We start from the raw sequence: 26,393 nt of genomic DNA on the forward strand, positions 1-26,393 counted from the left end.
GAAGATGGACTTGTGGCATATTGGATGCGTTGTGTTTCTTTAATTGTGCTTTCAAGACTGTTGTGTCTTGGAAGGTAAAATGAGGCAACAACCACTGAGAGTCATCGCCTAAGAGGACTGTCCGCACAAAAATTAGGAACGTTCTGCCAATTCACATGCGGTAGACAAACAAACTAACATTCACTCCTGTAGGATTTTGTCTGCTTTTAGCACAAACCCACAGCTTTTGTAGCATTCTCAAATAATTTCTAGAGCACTTCTAAACCTGTGACTGTTGTAGTTTTCCATGATGGCTCCACTCATACCTTCTAACAGTTGTAATTTTAAGGGTACCAAAAATTGACCCACGTGTATTTTCACAGGTAACTTTGTACCTCCACTGGGAACGCTTCATAATGGAGGAACCCCTTGTCCTATATCTCCAATACATATTATAATGTTGCCTCTCCACGGCCATCCTGGAAACTCCTACTTCTGCCTTTGACGGGTGTAAAACGTGTGATTGTTTGAAGGGCAGCAAACTATCTGCAAAGGGTATGTGAATTACCACAAACCTGTGAGTTGTGGTTGTTCACCTACTTTTCTCTGGAGAGACATTCAGCAAATAGGTTTAGTTTGGTACGTAAAAATCATAGATCGACCAGGCTGAGTCCATCTTACTAAAAAGTAGATTGTGAAAAGTAATGCACAGAAAGAGAATTTACTATTACGAGGTAAATAGACATTTTAATTGACTTACTCAAAATAAATACTGCATATGTAAGAGACATAAGCCACATTTATTTTTAAGAGTCATTTTTGTATGACAAGCCATGAAGTGCAAAGTAATGAAAACTGATTTAATGACAAGTTGCAGCATATTTCAGCTAGTCATTTGCTGCCATATGTTGAACTCTACACCCGGTAACAATACTCGTCTTAAATCTGTGCTCTCCTCTAATGAGTATCTCACACATATATTGAAGACTTGGAACCTCATTACCAACTGACCATATTCACTGCAAAATAAAATAATATTTCCCAGCAGGCAAATAAAGTCATCTGGCAGCAAACGGAATACAGCCAGAAGTAATTAAATTCAGTTGCAGCCTGGAAACGGTCACACAGCAGAAAGCCACCACTGAAGGGGTCAGCTATAAGCAAAGTTATAAAAGGGGTGAGATGATTCTTTTCTGACCCCTTTCTAAAGTGGAAACGCAGTGCTGTGCAAGGGAAAGCCACATCTTGACAATGGTGATACTGGAATTATATTGGTGGAAGCTGGACACCTAGAATTTGGGGTACTGGCCCTGAATTCAGGGCACTGGGAACCCAGCGTACCTGAGATGGAACATGAGGCACAGGTAGTCTCTTCTACAGGGCCATTTCTCCAAACCTTTGTTGTGTCCTCTCTGCAGATCCACCCGAATGAGCAGCACAGCAGCAGCAAGGAAAAGGTCAATTAAAGATATTTGTTTAAACTGATACCCTGTGAATGCACATGTAAAGCATGTGCAGTGTATATGATTACTACCGGCTGTCACAGAGTCATCAGAGCTTGTGGCTCTGATGATGCCAGGTTGTTGCAGGGACTCTGCACATATACAGAACTATGCGCAGGAAACCAGGACCTCTGTAGATAGTGGTGTACCAAGCTATCCGCTCAGTGCCCAAAATCCCCAAAACAGAATAGCAATAGTGTCTCATTCGTTCTCCGACTAACAGCGAAGCTAACAATGATTAGACAACCCAGAACACGACACTCCTGACTCTTTCAAGAATCGCAGGAACAAGACAACTCTTTCGCTCGTTTACTCATACTTGTCCACAATAAGAGTAATCAGAGTCACGGTATAGTTTAAAATGTTTATTTTAACTAACGTGCTCTATGGTACAGTACACATGCCATTACTAGCAGCAAAATGCATAAAAACAATATAGTCAGCATTGTTACAATTCCATAGAATACAACAAGGATATAATTTTCTAAAGACAGTGGAAAAGGGCTACAGTGCTAACCACCCTCCCCGTGCTAAGATATAGTTCATTATAAAAAAAGAAGACCTCTGGGCTTTGTCAGCAGACCCCATACCTCAAGGCCTAGATGAAAGGTTTACATCTCAGGACAAGCCCAGCTCTTCTCTCTGGAAAGGTTTCTCTCCAAGTGCCTGCACAACATGCTTAGCTTGCAATATTAAAGCATACAATTTTCAGTAGTGCAGCTGTGTGTCATGTTACCTGTTGGTGTGAGGTACTGACCAGCATAGAATAACTAGGGGCATTGTTGATCGACCTTGTACATCGTGTGCAGACTAAACCTCAGAGCATAGCAGAGAAAGCGAAAAGCAGACAGTTCTCATGTGAAAAAAGGCACAAAGAAAGTCTTGCAAAATAAAGCCATGTAGTGTTGTGTTCAAAAGCAGCCTAATGGCAGCGAAGCTCATGTTAACGTGACAATGTACCCACCATCCATACTACACCCTACCTCTGTTAAGTCCATAGTATGTAGACATAAGACGTAAACAGAGTTTAAATTAGTACGAGCAGAGTTCAAAAGCTCCTTCATTTGTAAAAAAAATAAAAATAAAGAAGAGTGAATAGAAGGGAGAGAAAAAAATGTCTTGAAGGGAAACAGCAGAAATGTAAGATCCTCCGTGATTACATTAGCGAGGTTAATCCATCACAGTATATGAGCAAAAGAATGCAACACCCTCTACAGAGACATCATTATCGTCAGAAGAAAAAATAGATGGCATCTAATTCAGCAAACTGAATGAACACGTGTGTTCCTCATAGTCGGGTGCCCCCATGAGCATTGCCGGATAACTTACTTGATATTCGATGTAACTTTGAAGTAGGAGATTCTGTGTAGCCTCACAGATATCCCAATGAGCCAAGACTCCAAGTGCAGCCGCACTTGCCATAAGGCTAATCCCAGAACAGTTCTGCTCATGAGCCACTAAGGAACCCATTGGCTGGTTGAAATCCGTGTCTGGACATGACTTATTGGAGAGGCATAAATCCAATGCCCATGTGAACGGACATCTGAAGCATGAAAATACTGGTTGCAGGCAAATGAAGAACGCAAAGCGGAAGACCAGCCCATTAAATACACTGAGAGTTGCCAGTGGCAATGTACCTAAGCATCCATGCATACGGTCACGGAGCAGTTGCAGCCGGCCCGGTCTGTGCAGCACTACTAGATGAGTAGCCATTGCGCAGCAGACACAGTAGAAGCAGGATTTCAGTAGCTAATGCATGTATTTAAGGTAATCCTCCAAAGACTCTGGAAAAGATAGAATGAATTAATGCAGGTATTACACCAAATATAGTCTGAAAAGAAGTCACAAGGCCAGTGCTGACAGCTTTAAAAAAAATGTGCAAGGCCTTCAGTATCAGATGCATTAAATATGTGATGTATTAGCTCCCCAAAATGTAGTAGGAGGTTAGTGTTCAAAAGAGTTTGAATTTCGCTCACGGTGCTCGCCATCTGCAGATTGAAGGTCTTGCGCGCGGAAGTACGGGGGACTTCATGTTGGAATAAAAAAACTTTTGGTCTGCTCAACTTGTTGAAATCTGTTTTCAAATTTGGTATGGAAGGCCAAATTGAGCTATGGAGCTTTCCACGTGGGGGAGGAAAAAGCTCATTTTTACAGCAAATAACGCGATGTGAAACCGTTACAATGTATGGTATTCCAGCAAGAAAACTGTAGCATTCTTGATTATTTAAAATAAGATAACTACCATTAGTAAGCAGAGTGAATGTGGGTGTTATTGCAGTAACTGGAATACTTTTTAAAACACAAGCAAGGTTCAGGGCGGACACATGACAAGCCCTGTGCAACTTTATGTTTTTAGAAACGGGAATAACCTACTGTAGAATCACAGTCCTCCCCCATAAGGTATACTTCGGTATCATCCCGCATACATCTGTATATGAAAGGCAAAGACCAAATTTCATGCAAAATTGCGCAACCCAGAGGTTCAAAGTGGCCTAGCAGGTAATGTTTCATACAGGAGCCGAATTGAAACAAAGAGAAAGGTAAAGATAGAACTCCGTGGAGGAGCCAGACAGCAGAGTCAGTCTCTGCCACAGAGAAAGGCAAAGGGTCTATTTTTTCTATGTGTAGAAGAGTGTAAATTGCATCTTTCATGGACATAAGCTGCTGTTTGACAGGTTAAATGGTAAAAAGAAAGCAGACGCATTTAAATAATCCCATGGTATCTTACCAATTTATCCAATGTGTAAATGCGGGAATACAGTGTGTTAATACTATTGTCAACAACAGCAAGAACTTTTCTAAATTTGCTTGGTCAATTTCCCGTAGACGTGACACTGCTTCAATATGTGAAAATTTTCATATTTCATTGTAAGCTTTGTAAATGTTAATGGGTGTCTTGTATAGCGCTCGGCTACTCCGAGGAGTGTCCCAGCACTTTCTAACCCATAACAGACTACCGAGGGCAGGCAAAAAGGAGAGAAAGGGCAAGCAAATTACTGTCCATAAAGCCACGTCTTCAGACCCTTTCTGAAGGCCAGCAGGTTCAAAGTACAGCGGAGTGACAGAGGAAGGGTATTCCATAGCTGGGGCGCCAAGCGTTTAAAGGAACGTCCCCCCACCCTTGCTTTCCTGAGAGCAGGTGAATGAATGAATGAATCTTTATTGTGTGGTTACTTAAAACCATTACATTCGACCAGGTATAAAATTACGAAAGTTAAAAAAAAAGCCACAAAATTTCTGTAAGCAGGCATTTGTTAAAAAAGTTCCCAAAGTTCATAAGGGCGAAAAACCACAGCATTTTTCATGACAAGCGTTTATAAGAAGTTCCCAAAGTTCATACGGGCACACGCGGTCAAATGCCTTTAAGGGCCACCGGGGGTCCAATGGCAAGGTCTCTATTCCTGCGTGGCCTTTGCGGCTATCAACTCCAGCCGGGCTTGATGTATAAATTTTCCGAATGAGGCCATCTGTTTTACTACGCTCAGGGTATATAGGTAATGAATTGCTTCCTTGGCTGTGCGTGTCCCAGCGTCCCTAAGAATGGGCCTAAGGTAGAGGGTGCGGGGAGCGCGTAGAGCGGGGCAGCAAAACAGTAAGTGGGCCAGTGACTCTCGTTTGTAATTGCAGAGTCTGCAATGCCGAACTCCTATGCCTGCATTTTCCGGGTGGTATAGTTCATTGAGCGGCAAGGGATGCAATCTGTAGGCGAGGATTTTGTGGAGGGCTGGGAGGCCCACAGCCTGCGTGAGGTGGTTTCGGGGGTTGTGCACGGAGTGTGGCAAGTGTAAAGACTCATGGAAGGCTCTTTTCCTGAGGGACTCCAAGTCCAGTTCCCGGGAACATGCGCGCACTTGCCTCTTTATCATGTGTTTGATGGTCGTGTAGTTGACAAGATCTGGGTTCCACGACTCGATCGCCAGGTTCAATTGCGTCTTGGCAGCTTCGATGGTAGTTGACCAGGGGTTCCCTGGTTCAATGAAAATGTGTTTCAGAACGGCCTTTAGTGTGTTATCGGTTGCCACTGTTGTGAGGTAGTAATATTTACTTAGGGCTGCCATCTCTTCCAGGATTTGTTGGTTAAGGGCGAATTCCAGGCGGATTAGGGTGTTTCTTGTGCATTTCGGCAGGTGATACAGTCTCTTGTATGCCCCACATTGGATTTTTTCCAGCTCCTTATTTAATTTGCCTGGGTACGCCTGTTGTGCGTAGTTAAGGGCAGGCATTAACTTGGCCTTGAGGACTCTTTGAATGGCCGTTGCTGAAGGGCTGTGTATAAGGGCTTGTAGTTTACATAGGGCAAAAATGATGGATTTACCTTTACCCTGAATTTTCTTTAAGTGGGTGCCGCACAACCCTGATTCGTGGAAGGAGACCCCTAAGTATAGGTATTTCTGGGTGCTGTCGAGGGTTAAATGGCCGAGACTCCATTTTGCTCTTTGTTTTTTGGGGTAGTGCCCAAAAATGACTATTTTTGATTTAGTCGGGTTTGCTACCAGCCTGTTTTTGTTGTTATATATAGCCAGAGCAGTGAGTGCTTTTTGGAGTCCTGTTTTTGTGTGGTCCAGAATTACGAGGTCATCCGCATACTGCATGAGGTGTATTTTGGTTGCCCCGATCTTTGGTGTTACTAAGGAGGCCCCCAGCAGGGCTGTCTCCATGTCTGCTGTATATAAGTTGAACAAAAGGGGCGCCAACACGCACCCTTGTTTTAAACCGCGATTCGTGGCTATCTTATCCGTTGCGGAGTCGTTTGAAAGTTTGATTCTTACCCATGTGTTTTCATACAGGGATTGTATCGCTCTTAACAGGGAGGGGTCAACGTTCCAGTGGGCCAGCTTTCTCCATAAGATAGTACGGTCTACCCCGTCGAACGCGGCGGAGTAGTCGATGAAACAGGCAAATAAAGGGAGGCTTTTGCGCAGCCGTGCTCGATTGATTAGGTAGGAGAGTGCTGTGATATTATCCACGGTGGAGGACCCAGGTCTGAAACCGGTTTGGCAGAATGGCAGGAGATTTTCTTCGCTTGCCCAGTCTGTAAGGTCTTTCAGGATGGCACTTGCGTAAGCTTTACCCTCGATATCCAACAGGGCGATCATGCGGTAGTTTGTTGGGTCTGATTTGGGCCCTTTTTTATGAATTGGGTGCAGGAGCGACCCTCGCCATGAGTCAGGCACGGCCCCCGACAGCCAACAGTCAGAGAATAGGTGGGTCAGGTTTTTAGACCAGAATTCAATATTTGATTTGAATAAGTGGCCTGGTAGGCCATTGGGGCCCGGTGCGCCGTTTGCTCTGTTTTTTTTAAATATTTTGGACACTAGTGCTTTTCCAGGAGGGAATGTTTTGTTAGTGGTTGAGGTCGGGTTGAAGGACTGGGTTCTTTGGACCCAGCGGTGCCAGGGCACAACACCTGAAACCTTCGTGGGTAACCTGCTCCGGCGTACAAGTCACAGAGACACGGGACACTTCCTTCGGCGTCAAAGAGTCAAGGTTTATTTACTGCAGGGAACACAGAAGTCACAGGAAGTACATCGAGTGTAGTTCGGGGAGACTGCTTCAAATTGTATTTGTGGATCGCTCCTTTTATACAGTTTTTACCCATAGGATAACATGATACACAATAGTTTACAACCTGGTTCCCACAAGTCGCTCTCAGAGGGGTCGCTTAGATCACTTTGAAACACACAAGATCCGGAACATAAGTGCGGAAACATTTGGCGGTTCCCAACTGTAAAAACCCATCTTCCCACCATTAGCAAATTCCAATCAGCAGTAAAGTAGATCGAAATAGGAACGAAGACAGGTGCAGAGGAAGACGGAGACAGTAGGGAGATCGGAAAGGGTGTAAAAGGGGAGTGTCGAGAAGCACGAGATACAGGCATCAAAGGGACGTGCCTAATGAGATGCACGACTGAGACAATAAGCCCGTGCGGCAAGATGAGCCTCGAGCGGCGCCATCTGCCTTACAGTAGCATCCCCCTCGTCATAAAGACACTTACAAAGAACATGCGTCTTCCGCCATATCTTGGGAGTCCCAGGGTCGCGAAGCGGACAGCGTCCGTTCGCTGGCTACTTGAGGGCAAGAGACAAAATGGATGCCGTATCTAAGATGGAACCCGTGGGTACAGATGACAAACCCACATAACAAACGAACGGTTTAAGTTAGCACAGCGAAACTGCGCACACTTACAAAACTCGTCGTTTGCGGTTCATAGATACTAGACTCGACCATATTCGTGCGAGTTAAAAACACCACTTACAATTGTCACGGAACCTCAGACGCTCCTTTTGCCCTCATGTAGGCAAGCACTAGTCGGAATCATACTCGATATTCATCAGACCATCAAGATGTCGTTGTAGCATAGCTCTGTCCAACCGAGTCCCCTTGGTAACAGATGGTTGTCTCATACACGTTGTAGCACAGAGGCCACATAAGGCAGGACCACACTGCACACAAAGGCAACACGTGAACAGGAACACTACCACAACCCCGATGATCGTCAGAATCTTCCAACCCCAAGTCGACACCAGGCCCCAAAACCAACCAAGTAGCGTCCAATCCCCTACATCCACGTGTATGGATTCGGAGATCTTGTGCAACTTCGAGATGGCTTGATAGACAGTAGGAGCATTATCTGGAATGAAAATGCAACAGCTCGAATGGATCACTTTACATACCCCACCGCGATCTGCTAAGACAACATCTAAAACCATACGGTTTTGTAATGTCATAAGTCTCTCCGCCTGAAGTTCTGTGGTGATATTACCAAGGGCACTGGCAGTAATGTTAGCTGTCGATTCTACCACTCGAGTCAAATGTCTCAGGTTCCTACTATTAACCATAGGTCCCCAAAACGGGAGGAAACCCTTGAAAAAGTCTCCTGCCTCTTGACCGGCAGTATCCTCTTCGCTAATTACGCCTCGTACAACTCTAGTCTTATGATAATCGGCATCTACAGTAAACGTCGGAGGCAACAGATTTGCAACAAAACATGAGCCCATGAAGTCTGCGGGCAACCATGTGTATGCACGATCATGACAGATAAAGTATGTACCCTTGGCAGCCAGAAACACAGGGGACGGGGACATTGGCAAAACGTAACTTTCAGTGCAAGCACTTACTCCAAGTGAGGCTTGCGAGCCACGACCCACAAGACAAAGATTACCAGTGTGGGGTACGACCCATATTGGAGACGAGCTTTTAAGCTGCTTTTCATTAATGAACATACTATATTCCCCTCTACTTAGGACCCTATAGGCTTGTACCTCTTCTTTAGGGATAAGAAAAGGATCATGGATCTCATCTTCCATCTCCTCTATTGCCATCGATAGCACCCACTGATACGAGGTAGGACCAGCGTTGGGGGAACGTTGTTCTGGAGTGGGGTGGAAACCCAGTGCGCTTCGAAGCATTGTTTGGAATGCTCGAGCTGACCCTTGGGAACTATACGGTAACACCAGATATGGAATTCCCTTACCCGTAGTATGTGGCATCAACCCACACACCCAACAATTAGTAGTGTTAACCACTAACTGATGCTGATGGAGGAGCTGGATAAAGGAATTGTTGCGGAATTCTACACGTCTAGCCTGTTCGTGTTCTGGTAACATATGAAAGGAATGAGGAGAAGCAGTAGAAGTAATGTTAGGGTAAGGAGTAGGAGTAGGGGTAGGAAGTAAGAAGTAAGACATAGTGTAATACACCCCACCCGCCAAAAATGCAGAAGCAGTTAAAAACAAAACAAACAACTGGGATACAAAACATTTCGTACGACTAAGTTTCTGCAGCTTGACTCTATATGCCTGAGCTCCTTCCAAATCATTCAGCTTCGAAAATGCCATTTCCCTACGACCGTCCGCAACGTTTCTTGACGCACTTCGTTCTGTGCAGCAATAGTCAATCCCCAGGAGTTCCTAGGAACCGACGGTCTTTAACCTAGTGTCAAGACCTACTGTCCAGAAGGAAGTACGCGCGCGGCCCTACGGCCCTCAATACACAATATGTATATATTAGCACAATATTTCTCAGCTGTGGAAGAAAAAGATACAAGGAAGAAGCTTGATATATATATATATACAAAACAATTTTCAATGATACGAATGTTCAAAGTTGATCATGGGAAACGAAGATATTGCAGTTATCAATTTCAGCAAAGCAAGCAAATTTTTATTTGTCCTTAGTGTGAGATCGCAAAGAATATCGATGTTTCCCGGGACGTGTCTGCACGTCGAACAAAGGATCTGTCGAAGAGACAGCGTCCTGCTGATCAGTTCGTTGGTCTGGTCTTGAGTCTCTTGCTGACAAATGTTCAACAGTGGCTTTCTGCTGCGCTGAGGGTTCTCCAACAAGCTGTGCGTCGCTAAAAGGTACAAACGCCGGCAATGTTTCTGTTTCCGTTGACGCAATGCCTTTCCTTACCCACGGGTCTGCCGACAAAGGAATAGGGACTCGCTTACAATGGGTAGCATGTACCCAATTTTTCCGCCCCTCAAGACGAACGGCAGTCCTCGTGGCCAGGAGCACCTGGTAAGGTCCGGTGAAGCGAGGGTCCAGATTGTTTTTTCGTGAAAAATTTCGGGTAACCACCCAATCTCCGGGCTGGAGCTGGTGGCCTGGACCCTCCGTCTGCGTCGGCAAGGCGTCGTAAACCTGTTGATGAATTAACCTCAGTTTAGCAGTCAAGTCATGTAAGTAATCAATCAACATCGGAAACTCAAGATCAGAGAATATTCCTGGCCTAGGAACCCCCCACACATTCGCAGGACGGCCGAACACTATTTCATAGGGACTGAGCCCTATTCGGGAGTGTACAGTCGCCCTAGTTGACAGTAATGCTAGAGGCAAAGCATCAGGCCACGAAAGTCCAGTCGTAGCTTGAATCTTCGCTAATTTTAGTTTAAGGGTGCCATTGTACCCTTCAACCAATCCAGCTGACTGGGGATGATTGGCGCTATGGAATTTCTGATTTATTCCAAGGCCCTTACACACACTCTTCATCACACTTCCAACAAACTCACTTCCGTTATCTGACCACACGACTCTAGGCATTCCATACCGAGGAAAGTATTCCTTCAGTAGGATTTTCGCAGTAGACAAAGCAGTATTGTCTTTGAGGGGATAGGCCTCGATCCATCGGGAGAATGCGCAAACCACAACCAAAACGTATTTCAGGTTATTGCATCGCTCCATATGGATGAAGTCCAATTGGATCACCTCAAAGGGATACAAAGGAGGAGCAAAACTGCCAGGGGGAGTTGGGGTTCCTTTGCCAGGATTGTACATTATACACACCATACAATTCTTCACCAAACGTTCAGCACACTTAGTAATTCCATCATTCTTCCACACATCAGCCAACAACTTGCAAATACCTTTCGCGCTAATATGTGCTAACCCATGTGCCATTTGCACAACGGCCAGTACATACGCATCAGGCAACATCCATCTTTTCTGATCTGACAAATCAATCCAGCAACCATTCACATCCAACCTTCCCGTACTTTCTTTCCACTTCATCTTTTCAGTGTCGGTGGCCTCATTCTGAATTGCTTTCACACTCTCTATAGTATTCTCACACATACTTGATTCTGTAGGCCACCTAACCGAATTCGTCACATACATTCGAGTGCTAAGGTTCCGGGCAGTCTCCTTAGCAATCTCATCTGCAAACGCATTACCACGACCAACATCATCCGTCACTTTACGATGCGCACTACATTTAACAATTGCAACTTGAGCAGGCAAAGTCAATGCATCCAAAAGATCGTTCACAAGCTGGCCATGCTGTATTTTCGTGCCATGTGACGTCAAGAAACCACGTTCTCGCCACAATCGTCCGAAACTATGCGCTACACCGAAAGCATACTGACTATCGGTGTACACATTCACACGTTTACCTTTTGCTAATACACATGCTCTAGTAAGAGCGATCAGCTCTGCAGCTTGGGCAGAATTCTGATTCAATCTCGCAGTCTCAACAACAGTATTCAATGTCACCACAGCATAAGCAGTAGTCACATCACCATTCGGCAATTTAAAACATGACCCATCCACATACAGGATGCCATCCGGGTCTTCCAATGGGGTGTTTTTAAGGTCCACACGACCTTTTGTTTCCTCCTCTGTCCGCAAGTAACAGTCATGTTCTGTTACTGCATCTGACTCTGCACTAATTGGTAACAAAGTTGCCGGATTTAGGACATTACAACGTTTTATCTGAATGTGGCTTGCCAAGAGCGTCAATTCGTACCCAGATAACCTCGCACTCGTCAAGTGCTGAGTTTTCGTACGGTTCAAAAGAGTATCGACTGCATGCGGAACCATCACCGTAAGCATATTATCCATGACCAATCCTGCTGATTGTCGGATGGAGACCGCAGCTGCCGCAGTTGCTCTCAAACAACTCGGCAATGCTCTAGCTACTGGGTCTAAGGTCGAGGAAAAATATGCACATGGACGTTGCTTACCACCAAAAGGTTGCGTTAAGACGCTTAAAGCACAACCTTCCCTCTCGTGAACATATAACGTGAACGGTTTACTGTAATCAGGGGTACCTAACACAGGAGCCGAACACAATGAATCACGTAATTCAGAAAAACTTTTCTGACATTCTTCCGTCCATGGTAAAGGAGTCGAAACATCCTTGCACGTAAGAGCCACCAATGGTTTCGCTAGCAATGAAAAATTAGGAATCCACTGCCTGCAGTACGATGTGATACCTAGAAAGGCACGCACATCTCTTTGGGTTTGTGGCACAGCCATGCGCGCAATCGCTGCAATTCTCTCTGGGGTCAATCTCCTTCCCTCCTTTGACAATAAGTGACCTAGGTAGGTTACTTCTTGACAACAATATTGGAGTTTAGAAGGTGACACCTTGTGATTTAACTCACAGAGATGTTGCAGCAACGACACTGTAGCAATTTTGCAAATGTCCTGAGTATCAGCAGCCACCAATAAGTCGTCGACGTATTGGATTAAAGCCGCACCAACCGGCAACCTAAACGCATCTAGTTGACCCTTCAAAGCTTGACTGTAAATCGATGGACTTTCACAGTAGCCCTGAGGAGCGCGTTTGAACCGGAAGCTACGTCCACCAAGAGAGAAACCGAAAAGGTCCCTGCTCTCTTCGGCAATCGGGATGCTGAAAAACGCATTTTTCAAATCAATCACCGAAAACCATGAAGCTGTAGCTGGAATCAGAGTCAGTAGCGCCGTAATGTCAGGCACAACAGGGAATTGAGGAACCACAATTTTATTCACCTCCCGTAAATCGATAACAAAACGATAAACAGGCGGTTTGGTAGGATCAGTACGTTTAAGAATGGGCAGTACAGGACTATTGCACACGTTTCCCCGAGTTTCTTCAATGACATCTTTCTCGATCAAATCATAGATGATCGCTAACAAAGCTCGTTCACCATCAAGGGAGATACGATATTGGGGAATACGTGGCAATCGCACATTCGATTTCAACTGAACAACATAAGGGGAGATATCAAGTAGGCCCACGTCATTTGGACCCGTCGCCCACAAAGATGCAGGAAGAGAACTCAATTCCGGTGGAAGCTTATCGAGGGACAAGTACATGGGAGAGACTACCCTCTCTCCGAACGTAAGCTTTACACCCGCAGGAGAACAATACAAAGTCGCATACAAGCGTTTAAGCAAATCCAGACCCAAAAGATTTTCGCCACAACCAGTAGACAAAATCAATGGAGCTTCGAGCTCACGTGGCCCAATTTTAAGGGGCAAAGGGCGCGAAACTGGATTGCTAACGGGGGCGCCAGAGAATCCAACGGAAACATTTGTTAAGCCAGACAAAGGTGCGCCAGGGAGTTTCGAATGCATGATAGAACTTTTCGCTGCACCAGTGTCCAACAGAAAAGGCTCAACGACGCCCGATGTAGCAACTGCGACGTAAGGCCCTCTCTGATCAACCGGAACTGATACCACTCCCTCTCCTTGTCTTTGGCTGTCCTAGTAATTACTATCGTCAGGTCCCTGATCGACGTAATAATCGTCTACATTGTACTGCGCAGATCGTCCTTGCGATGATCCACGTTGATCGAAACAGTTATTAGAATTTGATGAATGGTCAGAGCGATCATTCTGAGCACCACGACCTCTACCACGTGATGCGTGCTGTGCACCACCACGACCTCCTCTAGACGAATTACCACCACTACGGTCATTTAAAGCAGGACAATTGAATTTAATGTGTCCCTCCTGTCTACAATAAGCACATTGATTGTACCCTAATGAAGATCTCTGAAAAGATGAATCATTACGCGGCTGCGATCGATTCGATTGCGACTGCGATCTATTCTGCTGAGGCGCATTCTGATTAGAACGCGGCGGATATGCTTGTTGTAACAACACTTTAGTTTTCAGCTCTTTCGTCTTTTTATCGGCACGGTCATTTTCCTCTTTTTCTCTATTTTCGTAATATTGTGCCGTAGCCAATATCTGAGCTGAGGTAGAAACGGCCCATGAACTTTCTGAATTTTTCAATTTATGGCTCAAGTCGGGCAATAAGTTCGATACGAATTTATCCACAAACAACCTCTGTCCACCCTCAGTACCCATATCCTGCCCACTATGATCGACGAATGTTTCCTCGAACCTCGTAAAGAAGTCTGAAACACTCTCATCTTTCTTCTGCTTACAGGCTGACAACTTGTCCCAATTTACCCTCATAGCTGGCATAAGCGTTTTCATTAATGTAATGATTCGCTGGGGAAGAAGTTCAATCAACTGATCGGGTTTAGTAGCAGCCACTTGTCCAGCGTCTGCCGCTGTAATGGCAGCCCAATCACCACCTAATTCATTCGCGTGATCTTGGTGACGAATCTTGGCCCATACCGGTTGCGGTACGACATTGCCAAACAACATGTCGATATCGGCCAGATTCATTATCGTAGCGTCTACGAGCTGCGATAATTCTTTGTAATACCCCGCAGGATTTTTGCGAGGATCAGGCAAAGTTTGTTTCACCTGAAGCACTTCCGATCGTTTCCAAGGGAGGTGTATCCACACTCTCTGGAAATGTGCTGGTATTGGAGCATTAGCATTAGTATTATCAGCGGGTACCCAAACTGGCGGAACTTCACGCATAGGATATTGGCCAGACCCATCTCGTTGTTCAATGTCCTCAACGAACAATGCATGAGGAATAGGAGCGGGACGAAGAGATAGCAACCGCTCAATAGCACGTCGGACATTAGTGTCGACTATCAGTCCAGTTGCGAACTGAAGCCGGAGTTCAGACAGGGCGGTCAGCACCTCGTCAGGCGCATTGGCCGCTATCTGATCATGTAAGAACTTGCACATTTCATCAAACACATATCTCTGAGTAGGTATGTTGAATTGATCAAACGTTTCGAGGACAACACGAGGTGGATTTCTAACAGGGTTTATCATCCAACCCATCGCCATATTGTATAGCGCAACACGTTCTCTATTACCAGGAAGCTGGCTACGTCTCTGTGGACCATCAGAACCTGCAGACCCAAAAACAGGTCCGAGCGACTGAAAGAAGTTTGTCGCAAGGGGAGAATCACGATTACGAGTAGAGGGAGAAGAGTAAGACACAGGACTAACAAGAGAAGGAGTAGAGACGTTAGCAGCAACAGGGGTTAACAACACAGGAGCAGTAGCGTGAGCAGTAGCGGGAACAGGAGTATGTGGAAGCGGAGGAGCAGTAGGAATAGAAATAGGCAAAGGAGCAGGAACAGTCGGAAGAGCAGGTGCAGGTTGAGGAACTGGTGGAGGAATAACAGGTGGAAGAACAGGTACGGCAGGGACCACAGGAGCTGCGGTACCCTGTACGTACGGAGGTGGCGACTTCATAAGATAGGACATTAAAGAATCCTCAACTGCCTCTTCCTTCTTATCCGACTCCGTAGGCAAAACAGGATAGCATTTGTCTATGGACATACGCTGTAATCTCTCAAACACTTCCTTATCCTTATCCTCCTTATCACGCTGAAACTGCTCAGCTTTCTTCACTATAGTAGCAACAGTATCTCGCTGACTACGTTTATTTTGTCTGATCTCTTTCTGTCGGGCTTCTTTGCGCCAGAACCGAAAGGCATCAAACATGGCCGGCCTTGATTTACGTTCGAACAACTTTATTTCCAAATTATCTAAGATCGACGCTTCGAAGCTACCGTGAGGTGGCCAACGAAGATCGCCGTCTTTCTTTGTATATTTGATCCAATAATCGTTAAAAGCAATCGGGCCTAGCCCATGTTTGCTATATAAGTCATATGTAGGAGTTCCAACCGGAGGTATCGGACACGAGTCCTCCAGCAGGGAATCCGCACCACAAGGTCTAAAGCAACTGAACAAAGTACTGCGACCAGGCATCTTGCACACTAGCCGAGTTTCACAAACTTCAAGGGTTACGGGATTTCGGGATTTACCAAGTCCCAGCAAAGAACTAAACCCTCGGTCTTTGGCGGCTGCAGTCGTCAAACAAATACAACAACAACAAAGTACGCTAGCAAAGTGTCACCGACAAAAACACTCACACAGCGTGTACAACAAAGACACCCGCTAAAGTGTCTACAACAAAAACACTCGCTAAAGTGTTTACAACAAAGAACTCTGGGAGCGACCCACAAATACTTAACTCAAAGATCAATGGCGTCCTCAGGAAGGCCCGTCAATCGTCTCGCTATACCAAGGTCTACGCCAGGCGCCAAAACAGGTCTACAGTCAGGGCAGCAGTCCGTCGCAGCCGTTAGGAGGCGGGAATCTTCGCGGGAAAAGTCTTCGGGCCACTTATTTCGACAACAGGATCGATGAAGCGGGGTGCACCTTCCCTCGGAGATTTCACACGAAGTTCCTCACGATCGTCGGGCTTGGACCGGTACCACTGATGCAGCCCCACGTTGGGCGCCAACTGAAGGACTGGGTTCTTTGGACCCAGCGGTGCCAGGGCACAACACCTGAAACCTTCGTGGGTAACCTGCTCCGGCGTACAAGTCACAGAGACACGGGACACTTCCTTCGGCGTCAAAGAGTCAAGGTTTATTTACTGCAGGGAACACAGAAGTCACAGGAAGTACATCGAGTGTAGTTCGGGGAGACTGCTTCAAATTGTATTTGTGGATCGCTCCTTTTATACAGTTTTTACCCATAGGATAACATGATACACAATAGTTTACAACCTGGTTCCCACAAGTCGCTCTCAGAGGGGTCGCTTAGATCACTTTGAAACACACAAGATCCGGAACATAAGTGCGGAAACATTTGGCGGTTCCCAACTGTAAAAACCCATCTTCCCACCATTAGCAAATTCCAATCAGCAGTAAAGTAGATCGAAATAGGAACGAAGACAGGTGCAGAGGAAGACGGAGACAGTAGGGAGATCGGAAAGGGTGTAAAAGGGGAGTGTCGAGAAGCACGAGATACAGGCATCAAAGGGACGTGCCTAATGAGATGCACGACTGAGACAATAAGCCCGTGCGGCAAGATGAGCCTCGAGCGGCGCCATCTGCCTTACAGTAGCATCCCCCTCGTCATAAAGACACTTACAAAGAACATGCGTCTTCCGCCATATCTTGGGAGTCCCAGGGTCGCGAAGCGGACAGCGTCCGTTCGCTGGCTACTTGAGGGCAAGAGACAAAATGGATGCCGTATCTAAGATGGAACCCGTGGGTACAGATGACAAACCCACATAACAAACGAACGGTTTAAGTTAGCACAGCGAAACTGCGCACACTTACAAAACTCGTCGTTTGCGGTTCATAGATACTAGACTCGACCATATTCGTGCGAGTTAAAAACACCACTTACAATTGTCACGGAACCTCAGGGTCCAGTTTTTGTGGTGTCATGTTGTGAGGCTTGGTGGTTGATCCTTCTTCCTTGTAAAGCGCTTTTACAAGGCAGACCCAGACAGATGCCTCAAGGGAGTTTTCTCTATGATTTGTGCCTCGACCGAGGTGACTAATATAACTCCAGAACTCTTGTGTTTTTCCAGGGCTCAATAGATCGAAGATTTTCAGCCACTGTGCCTCGCAATGGTTGCGCTTTGCAGCCCACACTTTTGTGGAGTGGCTCTTTGCGGCCTCTTGCAGTTGGATTTTGTTTTTGATTGTGCGCTTCTTACTGTAGGCTTTACGTTTTTTGTTTAAGTCCTTTGCACTGGTTTTAATTTCTGCGTTGAATCCGAGTTTGGTCGGAGGGTGCCAGCGGATTGCCCTTGGTTTGTCTCCACCTCCCCTAAGTTCTGCCGCTAGGGTCAAGGTGATTCCTTCCCATGTTGCTATTGTCTCCTGGTTGTGTTTGCACGGGGGCCAGCCTGCCCACGTGTTTGCCCAGTTGTTAAAGGTTGCTGTGGCTGCCTGCCCCCATTTTATTCTTCTTGGCAGTTTTGTTAATTCTTGGCCGTCCGATGCCCCCACGCATATCGGCTGATGTCGTGATTGCACCGATAAGTTCATGGTTATTGTTAGGGCAGCGTGATCGCTATCATTACGTTGGTGAACCATGAAGTTTATCATTTTGTCTTGCAAGTTATCGCTCAAGATGATGTAATCGATCGTCGTTTGGTTGTTATAAGTGTGACCGATCGAGGCTCCCGGGGTGTTCTTTAAGAGCAATGTGTGGGCCGTCGCCAGTTTGTGGGAGTTTAAGAAATCATTCAGTGCTTCGGTCCCCCCGCGGTGTTGTTTTTGCTTGGTTGAAACCCCTATGTTATGAATGTTGAAGTCGCCTAGGATAATGCAGTCTAATAGTGGATAGCCTAGCAGTAAAGTTTCTAGTTGATTTGCGAGTTTGAGCGAGTTGGATGTATTCTCCTGCGAGTTGTGATAGATATTGATCAGTAGTATTGGTGGGGTTCCGTTGATGGAGTTGGGGAATTTGAGAATACCCGCCTGTAAGGTGTCTGGTACATTATGTAGTTCCAAAAATTCTATGTTCAAGGCATGTTTTATGTAGACACACTTTCCCCCTGATGGTCTTCCGAATATGTTGGTCTTTTTAGCCGCTTGACTGTATTCTGCATATCCTCTTAGCGAGAGTGGTTGAGTCAGCCAGGTTTCCTGTGTGCAAATAATGTCTGCTTTCTCCAGGAATTTCACCGCAGCTGGACTTAGTAACAGCTTTTTGAGTCCTGAGACATTCCACGTTAATATTTTTATACTCTCGGTGGATTTCTCTATTTTCTTCAGATTTTTTTCTCCCTCGCTAGCAGCGTATTGAGGTGTTCGAGCTGATTTTGCGGGGCGGGCTGTATTAGGAGCTGGGATTTAGTGCAGATGACAGCCAGGACCAGTCGTTGCAGGGGTGTCCCCTGGTTGCGCACAATCGTATTCCTTGGGTAAGGTTTGTTGTGATCTTAATTGGGGTGCCGTCGATTGGGCTGTTATTTATGCAACCTTTGCACCCCTGGAGAACAGACTCAGTTTTTCGCCGATGGGTGGATAGAGCATTTGTGAGTGTAGAGACAACCATGCCCTGTGCCTGATTGTCTGGCTTAGAGTGTAAGATTGATGCTTTTAAAATTAAGGGATATTTTTGGGTCGGCTTTGCCTTTATCTTTATGCCCCAGCTTTCTAGTAATGGTTGTTGACTCCTCAGTGCCTCCGCCAGGTCTGGTCTGGTGAAGGTTAGTTCCGTTGTTTCATTTTTTTCTTCTGCGTCGGGGGGCAGGAAGGAGATGGTTTCGATGTCTTTGGTTTTTGTACCTTCCAATCCCGGCAGGTTTGCGCAGAGTATTAAGAGATTGCTTCGATTCAGGATGTCCCATTTTCCTTGCGAGGTGTATTCTGGGTATAGCAGGATTTTCCGATCCTCTGCATTTGCTTGGCTTGGAATGGCCTCTTTAAGCCAGAATTTGTCCTGGGTTTTGATTAGGGGTGTCATCCTCAAGCCAGGCAGGTGAGAGTTTGTCTGCTGGTTTGGCCCTAATGTCGCTTGGAGTGCTTCCATGGGCGTTGTGCTAGGGGAGCAGTTCTTATTCCGTAGCCTGTCAACTGCTTGCTCCGGTTTGAAAGATATTAGCCCATAGGGGGCGCTCTGAGAGTCTCCGATGGTGGCATTAATAGTTTTTGAGTTATCGGGGGCTATTGCTTCGCTCATTATGAGCTTGATTTGCGCTGGGTTCTCAGAGCTAGTTTGGCAAGGCTCCTGCAGGTTTTGCTTGGCTTCCTCATGGGTGGTTGCCTGTGATTCATGCGCATGTTTTTGTGTTATTGGCGCTGTCGCAGATTGAGAGCCCATGGGCGGCGCTAGCAAGCTTGGGACCTGAACTGAAGTGAAGGTGTGTGAGTTTTCGGGCGATGATCCTGTGGCTTCTTCTATGTGCGAGGGGGCTGCCGGGGTAGGCTGCTTATTCGGTCGTAGCCAATTCTGAATGACGCTGGTGGCGTATGCATTATTTTTCTTCTCCTTGTTGAGTTTTCTTAGTTTTTTCTTGTTTTTCCTTGACAGGTTTTGTAACTCTGGGCTGGACGGCTTGAATGTTGGTTGGTGGTCCTGACTTTCAGCCTTCGTCAGGGTTAATCTTGTGCTGCCAGCAGAGGGCGAGGTCAAGGGTGCTGGCATTTCCGAGCTATTTGGGCAGGGGGTGGGCGGGCTGTTATCCGTGGGGTGTGCCATAGCAGGTCCCTGTGTGAGTGAAAGCATACTCTTCAAATCGTTTTTTTTATTTGCTTCACCCTTGAGGTCCTCTATTAGAGTGGACATAATATTTGGGAGTTTTTCTAGGCTCTGCAGAATCGGGCTGCAACTGCATGACTCTTGTTTGAATTGCGTGTTGTCCTGTGCTCTGCGTATCAGGGCGTTTAAGTTGTCCAGTTTTGAGTCTATTCCCGATATCAGATTTGCCACTAATTGTAGAATGTTGATCTGCACATCAAGCTTGTCTGCGTGCATTATCGCTGCTCCGGTCATTGAGACAAGGGCTTCACTGATTGATGATAGATGTTCAGTATTTAAAGGAACGTCCCCCCACCCTTGCTTTCCTGAGAGCAGGTACAACGGCAAGGCCGAGAGATTCCGATCTTAAGGATCTAGTTGGTTTGTAGAAAGCAAGACGTTTTTGAATATATTCAGCTCCCACAGCATGGAGTGCCTTGTGCGCCAGCGTAAGTGCTTTCAAAACAATCCGCTTCCGAATAGGCAGCCAGTGTAGAGAGTGTAAAAGATCCGAGGCTCTCGCTCGGCGATGTAGGCCAAAAACCGCCCGTGCCGCCGAGTTTTGGACCACCTGGAGTCTTTGGAGTAGGTATTCGGGAAGACCAAATATAAGACATTCGAATAGTCCAGCCTTGAACAAATAGGAGCCTGGACCGTAGTCTTCGTATGCGTCAGCGGGAGCAGGGGAAGGAACTGTCGTAGCATTTTAAGGAGGCCATAACAAGAGCCGGTCAATCCAAGGATCTGGGACTTAAGCGACAAGCTGTTGTCAATTTTGACCCCCAAGTTCTTAGCAACCAGAGAGGAAGATGCGGGAGGGAACATGTTCACCGGCCACCAATCCTGTCAGCTCGGGTCAGCCTGACACCCGAAGAAGAGCACCTCCGATTTATCTGGGTTGCACTTGAGGCTGTTTCGCTGAAACCATTCGAAAACAGCCCCAAGACACCCACGGATGCTCTCTCAGTCAAACTCAGCCCCCTTCCCACAGGTGAAAAGGAGCTGGGTGTCATCGGCGTATGACACGATCTGAGCCCCGAAGGACTCCGCCAGCACCGCCAAAGGGGTCATAAAGATATTAAAGAGAGTCGGGCTCAGCACCGAGCCCTGCGGGACTCCGACCTCCATAGGCGGTACTTCGGCTCAGTATGGGGGGGCCCAGACCACCTGCCGACGACCGGCTAGATAAGATCGAAACCAGCTCAACACCGTCCCCCTCAGACCGATCTCATGGAGCCTGCTGAGGAGACCCTCATGAGGGACGGTGTCGAAAGCCGCCGACAGGTCTAACATTACCAACATGGCCCTTCCTCCTGCATCCAGCACTTCCTTGATGGCCTCATTGACCTCCAAAAGTGCCGTCTCAGTGCTTAGGTTGGATCGGAAGCCAGACTGGGTGGAGTGCAGCAAGCTGTGGGTTTCAAGGAAAGTAGAAAGCACAGTGTGCACATGCTTTTCTACTATCTTTGCGAGAGCAGGCAGGAGGGAAATCGGCCTATAATTGGCATGGAGCTCGGGGTCAAGACCCGACTTTTTAAGGAGTGGGACAACCATCGCCTGTTTCCAAACCGCGGGAACCACACCACTAGTCAGTGACAGGTTAAGGATGGGATTAATCAGCGGGTTCAGAACCTCTGCTATCCTAGCCAGAAATTTAGCAGGGCAAGGGTCAGAGGGTGAGCCTGACTTAAGCTTAATCAGGAAATCCTGAGAAGCGGAGTCAGAGAGAGATGGAAACTCCGAGAGAAAGGGTCCAGATCCAGTTGTCAAATTCAACTGGTCCCCCGTGATGGTGACAACACTCTGGCCCAAGGAAGAAAAAGAGTCCTGAATCCGCTTGATCTTAGTGGTGAAAAAGCTAGCTAGTGAGATCACCCACGGCTCAGAAAACTCATGATGCGACGCATTTGTCTTAGGAGTTATAAACTCCTTCACAATAGTGAAAATTTCCCTGCAGGAGCTTGAAGCAGTCTCAATTCTAGAAGAGAAATAGTTATTCTTTTCGACCAAAATGTCCGCATAATAGACCTTGTTAGTAGCCCTATATGCAGCCTTGGCCCCAGGATAATACTGCTGGCGCCAGAGCCTCTCTGCTACCTTACAATTGCGCCGGGACAGCGCCAAAGCCTCCATGAACCAAGAAGCAGAGGTCCGCCTAGAGGTTGTCCGGGGAGCAATCGCCGGAGCTAATTCGTCTAATCTCTCCACTAGCCACTCCTGCAGCAAATCGAGATCCCTCTCTAGGTCTCCTGATAGAGGGCAGGGATGATCCAAGCAGGCCTGGGCCAGACTTTCAGGGGTCACCTGATGATATGCCCGACCAGTCTGCCTAGGATGAATCTTTTTGTTCTAGGAACCCTAGGTCCCAAGACAAAATCTGCTAAATTTATGTTATTGGAAAATAACGATAAGTGCTGTTTAACGGACGAAAGTGTAGAGTGCTGCAACCACTGTTAACATAATTTTCCCACCGAATAGGTGGTTACCAAATGTGTTTGTGAAAATCTAGGGACGGGTTTATCTTGTGTATAACCTAAACTAGTGTTATGAAAACAGAGTTGGCAGGCATTTGAATTTGACTGCCAAACTAACCAACCCAAATGATCCATTTCAGACACATTAAATGTGTTATTTTGAAATTAAGATTGTTAGTCAGTAATTGTATAATTCGTGTACATGCGTCAATTATTATATTCAGCTAAAGAGGGAGTGGCATGGGTGTTCAGCTTTTTTGCAGTTATCAAACCACAGCAAGTAGTTTGGTATACTGTATCATTTAAAAAACGAATTTGTGCTGGGATGAGGCAGGCACGATAAAAGGCTTCAGTGCCTCGCACCTGCCATGTCTTAGAACCCCAGATTGATTTCATCAGTCAAAATGACTTTGGTAGTTGAAGGAATATTCAATTTAAAATAATAGGAGTCAGGTTTTGACCTATCAAAATCTGTAAAGTACGTAAATTTATTTCTAAGTGTTTTTGAACTTCCTTTTACTGGTGTATGGCAATGTTCCCACTGTTTATAATTTACAGCAGGACGTAATGTATTAGTCTTATGTATGAAATGATGCCCATAATGTTGATAATAGAATAAATCTGCATAATTGGCAGAATTTAAATACACATTTTTAGCATTAAAAGCAGCACAATACTTCAAATCTGTAAACAATGATTTTTTTGATGCACATCCCAGTCAACTTATGGCCTGTGTTACCACATCACTCATGGAGACACGAAAGACTTATGGTATGTTAATTATTTCCCTCGGGCCATGGACCTGAAAATCCACTTTATCCCAGACAATGCCATCTGAAACTGGGATAGCAGAAATGTTAACAAGAGTCTGGTCACGCTTCATGATGTGGGAAGATGAGTGGGGGACCAAAATACCATCAACCAAGTTCACAGCAGAGCGTTCTGGTAAGTAGTGACCATTGATTAGTAGGAAAAACACTGCCACAAATACAATTGACATGAAGAGAAAAATCAGGACAAGGACCAACCAGATGTATGTCCAAGGAGGGACAAAGTAAGTCTGTTTAAACCAGGAGACAAAAATAGTCAATTTGGTAGAGCCAATTGAGTTGATGGAGGACGAGTCATAAGAAAAGCTGCCAGGGTGTAGAGGACTTTTGGGCAATCTGTGCAAAGTCTCATTTGTGGGATAAGCATATTCCACTTCCTCGTTGCTGGAGGAAGCAGGCGGGACAGGAAATGGTCTACAATAGGGTCTATCTCGATGACAGATGAAGTAGGTGAGTTGAAAGATGCGCCAACCCCAGGATTCATCGAAATTGTGGAGCATGAAACAGCAGGCATCACACTATTCAGAAACGGCCAGATGTTGTTGCTTGACATTGTCAATTGAGATGAATCTGTTGTCTTTGCGACCAGGAAGCGGTGGTAAAATGACTGTACGAGTACCCTTCCAGCCAAGCACTGAAACCGGTGCATGATAGGAGGGACCGATTCTTTTTTTGTCCTCCAACTTCCCTCGGACAAGATCACCAACTTTCAGAATCCAGCCGACCACCGGAATCAATAGTGCAGCATCAGTGGCAGAGGGCAAATGTTCAGTTGCAAGACTGTCATGGGTCTCTTGTAGGTCCTGTAACATTGTAGAATGATTATCTACGCCAAAGGTTGCGGCTACCGCCGCAACGCCTAGACATCAAGGTCTAGCACAAACATTTTGATGCCAAAGACAGTCTCGCATGGGGTCCGCCCATTCAGAGGTCTTCTGGGGAGTTTATTTAGTGCACGTTGAACCCCATACAAATAGGCTAGCCAGATCCTGCCAGTACCTAAGGCTCTAGCTGTCAAAGATTGCTTTAAGTCACCGTTCATCCGCTCCACAACTGAATTGCCCTCAGGCCTGTATGGAGACGAAAACTGCACCAGCCCCCCCTAGAGTTCATCGCATCCTTGTACGCCTTGGAGGCGTACGCTGGACCTTGGTCAGAACTGAAGGTGCCACAGGCAAAAATCTCTACAAAGACACGCAAATATCTGATGACATTTTGAGCATCAGCACTGCGTTGTGGCCATACCCAAAGGAATCGAGTGCACAAATCAACCACAACTAAAATGTATTTATATGCAGTATCTGAAGATAATGGACCGCAGTGATTAAGATAGACACAACCAAAAGGCCTATTAGAATATGCATAGCTGTGTGGGTGGTGGACGTGTCACCTTAGAAGGCTTAATTTGATGACAGATGTCACAAGAAAACACATAATTACGTGTTTGTTTATATAAACCACGCCACCAATAGTGTTGCTGCAAGATAGAAACTGTCGCAGACACGCCGGCATGGGCCAAAGCCAAGCCTTCGTGTGCGCTTTGATCAAAGAATATCTGCGATTTACGTTGGGGATCAGCCGATCACCAACAACAGGAATTCTTGCAAAGGTAACTTGTTTGGGAGTTAACTGATAAGGATACTTTGAAGGAAAACCCTGTGGGTAATTAGTGCCCTTTGTTGTAGCAGCTATAGCTGCCAAAATCTCATTATAAATCTTAGTCATGGACCTTGTAACAGCTGCTACGGAACACGTGGCTCCTGCAGATTTGGCTGCTTCATCAGCCAAAGAATTACCGAAAGCGTGTGCTCCCACACGCTGATGGCCAAGAGTATGTATGACCTGTATTAGGGGCAGACGTTGTTTAAGATCTGCCACTCAAAACCAAAGCGTTTTATGCTTAATCGCAATGCCTTTAGAATCATAATAATCATTTTGAGACCAAAAGAATAAAAGTTGTCATTGAAAGACTGAACACAGTAGTAAGAATCACACACAATGAGAGTAGTTACATTCGGATCTGCAAACTCAAGACTAAGAACAAGAGCTCGCAGCTCAGCCAATTGGGCGGTACAGTCTCCTAGCCCCTGTGTATGCACTATGTTAGACCTGAATTCTCCGTTCACCATTGTACCAGCCATAATAGCAGAAGCCGCTGAACAAGCATGTTTAGAACCGTGGCTGGTTGTGCCGAGCCAATGGTGTAGATAATACATGTATACTCCTTCAAAGGGAGCAAAGACAGAGGAGGTGGATGAACGTGTTCATACTGCAGGAACTCCTGTGTCTGAAGGGAGGGGTCAAAAATAAATGTGACATCAGGAGACATCAAAGAAGTAGCCCATTGTTCCAACGGGGATGTAATGCTTTAGAGTTTGGTACACTCACCTTTGTCACTGCTTCTACGGCTGGGTAAGGAGTAACCACCATAATGTGTTTCTCCTACGCCAGTGCGCGTTCCTTCAGGACTGCCATTTGCACAGCTGTTAAAACTTTTTCAACAGTGGAAAATCGTATGTCAGATGAAGTGTACAAATGTGATTTGTATGCAATAGGAACTGTGTCGCCTTCATTATACGTCAAGTAAGTGAAATCCACTGCGCCTAGCACGATTCGTATCACCAGGTTTGTGTGGTTGTCATGTGCCAACAAGTACTTGGATTTAAGTAGATCAGACTGCAAAGATTGCAGAATAGCAGAATGTTCCGCAACCAAGCTGGCTTTAGAAAATGTAGGTTGTATAAAAGCATAAAGAGGCTTGATACGCTGGGTATAATCAGGAATGTAAGTCTGCCCAAAATTCAAAAATCCCAGCAAAAACTGAAGTTTTTTCAGAGTAGTTGGAGAGCGCAGACTTGCACATTTCTCTAGAAAGTGGGGTGCCAAGCCCCTACCTTAATTATTGAGCTCATAGCCCAAAAAGAGCACCGCATAGCAAGCGCTGTGAGATTTAGCAAAA

General features: G+C 46.0%; 1 protein-coding gene across 1 annotated transcript in view; it reads left to right on the forward strand.

Moving 5' to 3' along the window:
• Window positions 1-26,393, forward strand: part of ATG16L2 (autophagy related 16 like 2) — a 579,847-nt gene that overhangs the window by 369,445 nt on the left and 184,009 nt on the right. The window lies entirely within an intron of this gene.

The sequence above is a fragment of the Lissotriton vulgaris genome, chromosome 8 (assembly GCF_964263255.1).
Source record: "Lissotriton vulgaris chromosome 8, aLisVul1.2, whole genome shotgun sequence".
NCBI classification, from domain to species: Eukaryota; Metazoa; Chordata; class Amphibia; order Caudata; family Salamandridae; genus Lissotriton; species Lissotriton vulgaris.